The sequence below is a fragment of the Macaca nemestrina genome, chromosome 4, assembly GCF_043159975.1.
Source record: "Macaca nemestrina isolate mMacNem1 chromosome 4, mMacNem.hap1, whole genome shotgun sequence".
Classification (NCBI taxonomy): domain Eukaryota; kingdom Metazoa; phylum Chordata; class Mammalia; order Primates; family Cercopithecidae; genus Macaca; species Macaca nemestrina.
This window is the reverse complement of record NC_092128.1, coordinates 147,610,151-147,616,150: the sequence shown is the minus strand read 5'-3', so window position 1 is coordinate 147,616,150 and position 6,000 is coordinate 147,610,151.

The following is a 6,000-nucleotide window of genomic DNA, read 5'->3' as shown; positions in this document are numbered from 1 at the left end:
GCAGAATAAGACTCTGTCTCTTTAAAAAATAATAATAATAATGTAAAATAAAGAAAATAAGTAGGTCGTGCACGATGGCTCATGCCTGTAATCCCAGCACTTTGGGAGGCCGAGGCGGGCAGATCACCTGAGGTCAGGAGTTCAAGATCAGCCTGGCCAACATGGTGAAACCCTGTCTCTGCTAAAAATACAAAAATTAGCCAGGCATGGTGGTGCATGCCTGTAATCCCAGCTACTTGGGAGGCTGAGGCAAGAGAATTGCTTGAACCCAGTAGGCAGAGGTTGCAGTGAGCCAAGACCATGCCATCCAGCCTGGGCGACAGAGCCAGACTCCATCACAAAAAATAAAACAAAATAAAAATAAAATAAATAAATAAAATAAAAATTGCTGATTAAATCTTCTATAGTTCAAAATAAAAAATAACAAAATTTAGTCATATCTATTTTATCTACGGAATGGACATTGGAACTGGATTTATAAGTGATCTAGTATCAAGATATCTGGTATCAAGGTATCTGATCTGGTATCTGGTATCAAGGATTTCTCACTCTTAGAGCAATATTCTCATATTTAAAAATAAATGGCATTGATTTAGCATTAGTGCCTTTTTATATAAGAATTTATCTCAACAGAACTTTTAAAGATATAAAACATACAGTTTATGTAGCCTCAGGTTTCTTAGAGCCAAATCAAACCGAATAATAAAGTAAAACGGAATAATAAAATGATCAAATAGTGTAAGATCAAGTCAGGGCTGATTTGGAAGCAGCTTTTATAATTACTAGGCTGGAAGCAGTCTCTGTAGATTCAGCAGAACTGAATCATGAAATGAATTAAGACCATACCAAATTATTAATACTTTTCATATGCTGTAAAAAGCTTCTCTTCATGCCTCTCTGGGAACTGGTGCAAAATGTCTTGCAGAACAGGCAGGGCAATTTGAGGAAAATTAATAAATAGCATAATGCTTATTGTTCCTTAATATCCACTTGTCTAATCCTTTGAACATCTGTGGGTCTTTATTCTTTTCAAAGAACTTTGAAGCACCTTATCTCTTTTCATCTTCCTAGCACCTTGAGTAAATCAAGATGCAGTCAGTGGTTCAGAGGTTCTTAGACCTCAGGCTCTGACACTCTTAGCTCTGCACCTGCCGGCAAGTTCTTAACTGGTCCATGCTCCCCTGGCCCCACCTGTATGGTGACTGACAGCAGAGTGCAATTGTTGAGTGCGGTTGCTAAATGCAGTTAGTAATACCTTCAGCGTCCACCTCAGTTTAGGGGCTGAGCTTACCCTCACCCAGCACTGTCATTTTTTTCTCTCTCTCTCTCTCTTTCATGGTTCTACTCTATTTTCTTCCAAATTTAAAATCGACAACCAATAAAGCAAACCTGATAGACCATCATCACCCTGTGTTTCTTGCAGTTATGAGCCCTCAATGACACAGAAATACACCAGCTGTGTGACCTCGGGGAAGATACTGTACTTCTCTGGTCTCAGTTTCTACGTGCAATACCAACCTCAAAAGTTTTGCGGAGGGAGCTGGGTGCAGTGGTTCATGCCTGTAATCTCAGCACTTTGGGAGGCCGAGGCGGGCGGATCACCTGAGGTCAGTTCAATACCAGCCTGGCCAATATGATAAAACCAAGTCTCTACTAAAAGTATGAAAGTTAGCCAGGTATGGTGCCAGGCGCCTGTAATTCCAGCTACTCAGGAGGCTGAGGCAGGAGAATCACTTGAACCCAGAGGCAGAGGTTGCAGTGAGCCAAGATCGTGCCACTGCACTCCAGCCTGGGTGATAGAGCAAGACTCAGTCTCATAAAAAAAAAAAAGAAAGTTTTGGGAGGGTGAACGGGTTAAGGTATAGAGTGTGTCACACAGCTTGGCTCCTGAGAAGCATTTAATAAATAATAGAGCAAGGAGAAGAATGGAGTAACTGAGCAAGTTATTACAGGGGTACTTGGGCCAGGTCAATTCCACCCAACATGGGACTCCTTGAGTGGGCAATTTGTTTTCTGGAACTCTCCACTGGGCTAGCAGAGGCTTTGTCAGTCCTGCATTGTTTGAACGGCTTTTTCTGCTGAATGCTGCATTTTTCTTCCTTGTCATTCATAGGTGTTACTTCCCTGTGACTTTTTGCATTCCTAATTATCTCAGCATCTGCTTCCAGAGGCACTAAGGGCCTGCCTAATCATGATACCTACCTGGGCAGACCATTGCAAAATAATGCAGATTAAGATCTTTTTTTTTTTTTTTTTTTTAAGAGACAGGATCTTGCACTGTCGCCCAGGCTAACATGCAGTGATGCGATCATAGCTCACTGAAGCCTCGGACTCCTGGGTTCAAGTGATCTTCCTGCCTCAGCCTCCTGAGTAGCTGGGTTTAAAGGTGTGTGTCACTGCAGCCAGCTAATTTTTAAACATTGCTTCTTGCAGGCTGGGCATGGTGACTCACATCTGTAATCCCGGCCCTTTGGGAGGCTGAGGCGGGAGGATCACTTGAGGTCAAAAGTTCAAGACCAGCCTGGCCAACATAGTGAAACCCCATCTCTACTGAAATACAAAGATCAGCTGGGCGTGGTGGTGCATGCCTGTAATCCCAGCTACTAAGGATGCTGAGGCGCAAAAATAGGTTGAACCCAGGAGGCTGAGGTTGCAGTGAGGTGAGCTGAGAGTGTGCCATTGCACTCCAGCCTGAGCGACAGAATGAGACTGTCTTAAAAAAAAAAAAAAAAAAAAATGCTTCTTGCAGAGATGGGGTCTTGTTATATTGCCCAGTCTGGTCTCAACTCCTGGCTTCAAGTGACACACCCATCTCAGCCATCCAAAGTGCTGGGATTGCAGACATGAACCACACCACCCAGAAAAGGTGAAGCTCTTAGCCCAGCATTGCTCTACGATAAGCGCTGCGTAAACGTTTAAGCTGTTGCTGCCAGGCACCCTCCATCCCCTGTTTTGCTCTTAGAAGAGTGAGAGCAGTTAAATGATTAACGAGCTAAAGTAAGTTTGCTCTACCAGTCAGTGACTTAAAAAGATGTCATCTCAGTGGAGACATCTTGAACAGTCACATTTTATTTGACCTTGTGTGTCAGTCATATCCAAGAAATCATATCTGGGTCACCCTCAAGAGTGTAAAGTGGGCTGGGCACGGTGGCTCACGCCTGGAATCCCAGCGCTTTGGGATTCGTGGCAGGCAGATCACGGGTTCAGAAGTTTGAGACCAGTCTGACTAACATGGTGAAACTCTGTCTGTACTAAAAGTACAAAAATTAGCCAGGCGTGGTGGTGTGCGCTTGTAATCCCAGCTACTCAGGAGGCTGAGGCAGGAGAATCGCTTGAACCCAGGATGCAGAGGTTGCCATGAGCTGAGATTGCACCACTGCACTCCAGCCTGGGCAACAGAGCGAGATTCTGTCTCAAAAAAAAAAAAAGAGCTTAAAGTATTAATTAAGGTCTGTGCATTTCTAAAGAAAGTGCCCAGCTTACATTAGGACTGTGTGTGAACAGTCTGACTCTTTTGAGACATCATTCCTATCTGTGTTCCCTAAAGAGGCAGAGATCCAGGTGGCTCTCTGTAGACTCTTTGCTACATGATAACGACCCGTTTGTTGGACTTTTTCTGTTATGTCTCAACTGACTAGCTTTATCTTTTCACAGTAACGTCTCAATCTATTGTCTTTATGGCATGAGTTGATAGGTAACCTCTGAATGGCACATGGTGGTTTTCAAAATGTACAAACAACTCTGAAATGAAGTCTATTATTCCCACTTCTGTGTGACAGTTTCTTTTTTTTCTTTTCTTTTTTTTCTTTTTTTTGAGACGGAGTCCTACTCTATCACCCAGGCCGGAGTGCAGTGGCATGATCTCGGCTCACTGCAACTGCAACTTCTGCTTCCTGAATTCAAGCGATTCTCCTGCCTCAGTCTCCCAAGTAGCTGAAATTACAGGTGCCCACCACCAAGCCTGGGTAAGTTTTGCATTTTTAGTAGAGATAGGGTTTCACCATGTTGGCCAGGGTGGTCTCCAACTTCTGACCTCAAATAACCCGTCTGCCTCGGCCTCCCAAAGTGCTGGGATTACAGGCATCAGCCACCATGCCCGACCGTGATGATTTACTTCTGTGTAATTTCTGTCATCTTGAGATTTTTTTCCTATACAGGATGTAAGTATTATTCCATTCTCCTCCTTCCCCTACCGTTTATTAAATGTTTCTCAGGAGTCAAGACCTGTGACAAACTCTTTACACATTACCCCATTCACCTTTCCCAAAACTTTTGGGTTTTTTTGTTTTTTTTTGTTTTGTTTTGTTTTGTTTGATTTTTGAGACAGAGTCTTGCTCCATCACTCAGGCTGGAGTGCAGTGGCATGATCTCAGCTCACTGCAGCCCCCGCCCCCCAAGTTCAAGGGATTCTCCTGCCTCAGCCTCCCAAGTGTGCTAGGATTACAGGTGTGCACCACCACACCTGGCTAATTTTTTGCATTTTTAGTAGAGATGGGATTTCTCCATGTTGGCCAGGCTGCTCTCAAACTCCAGACCTCAGCTGATCCACGTGCCTTGGCCTCCCAAAATGCTGGGATTATAGGCGTGAGCCACCACGCCCGGCCTTACCCTTCCCCAGACTTTTGAGGCTGGTATTGCATGAAGAAACTGAGACCAGAGAAGCTCTGTGTCTTGCCCAGAGTCACACAACTGGTAGGTTTCTGTGTCATTTAGGGCAGCGGTCCCCAACCTTTCTGGCACCAGGGACCAGTTTCATGGAAGACAATTATTCCATGGATGGGGGTTGGGGGAGTGGTTTTGGAATGATTCAATCCCACTACATTTCTCATTAGATTCTCATAAGGAGCTGGAAACCTAGATCCCTTGCACGTGCAGTTCACAATAGGGGTTGCACTCCTATGAGACTCTAATGCCATTGCTAATCTCACAACAGGCGGAGCTCAGCTTCACTAACTCACCCACCGCTCACCTCCTGCTGTGCAGCCCACTTCCTAACAGGCCACAGTCCTTGCCCTGGCAGTTGGAAACTCGGGATTTAGGGCTCATAGCTGCAAGCTACAAAAGGCAATGATGAGGCTGGGCACGGTGGCTCATGCCTGTAATCCCAGCACTTTGGGAGGCCGAGGTGGGTGGATTGCCTGAGGTTAGGAGTTTGAGATCACCCTGACCAATATGGTGAAACCCTGTCTCTACTAAAAATACACAGATTAGACAGGCATGGTGACATGCACCTGTAATCCCAGCTACTAGGGAGGCAGAGACAAGAGAATCGCTTGAACCCGGGAGGAGGAGGTTGAAGTGAGATGAGATTGCGCCACTTCACTCTAGCCTCGGCGACAGAGTAAGACTCAGCCTCAAAAAAAAAAAAAAAAGAAAAAGAAAACGAAAGAAAAAAAGAGGCAACGATGGGCCAGCAGCAAAGGTGTATCTTAAAAATATATTGAAAACATGCAAAAAATAAAACTTTGGAAGGGAGTGGCTGGCCGTGAGGCTTACGGAAACATCGAAAGGGCTAAAGACCCAGTGTTGAGTCTATGCAGCTGGGAAAAATGCCCCATGCTTCACTCGAAAGTTTGGCTCCTTGCTTCTTGTGTGTGTCTCATGCCCAAGCCCAGTGTGGGAACCTCTGATGGGCTGAGCCCAGGTCACTAGTCTGGGCCTGGAAAAGGAAGTGTCTATTATAAGTAAGCCCCTTGGAGTGGGAGGGAGCCTCTGCACACCACCAACTCCCAAAAGTTGGAGACTTCCCACACCATAAGCAGGTGTGGAAGTCAAAATAATGCCTCTCCAAAGATGTTCACAGAGCCTATGAATATATTCAGTTACGAGGCAAAAGGGAATCAAGGAAGAGGCAAATGGAATTACGGTTGCTAATCAGCTGACCTTGAAATAGGAAGATTATCCTAGATTATCCATGTGTGACGTAATCAGTAAGGTTCAATGTAATCAACAAGGGTGGTCCTAAATAGAAGAGGGGTACAGAAGAGTCAGCGTCAGAGG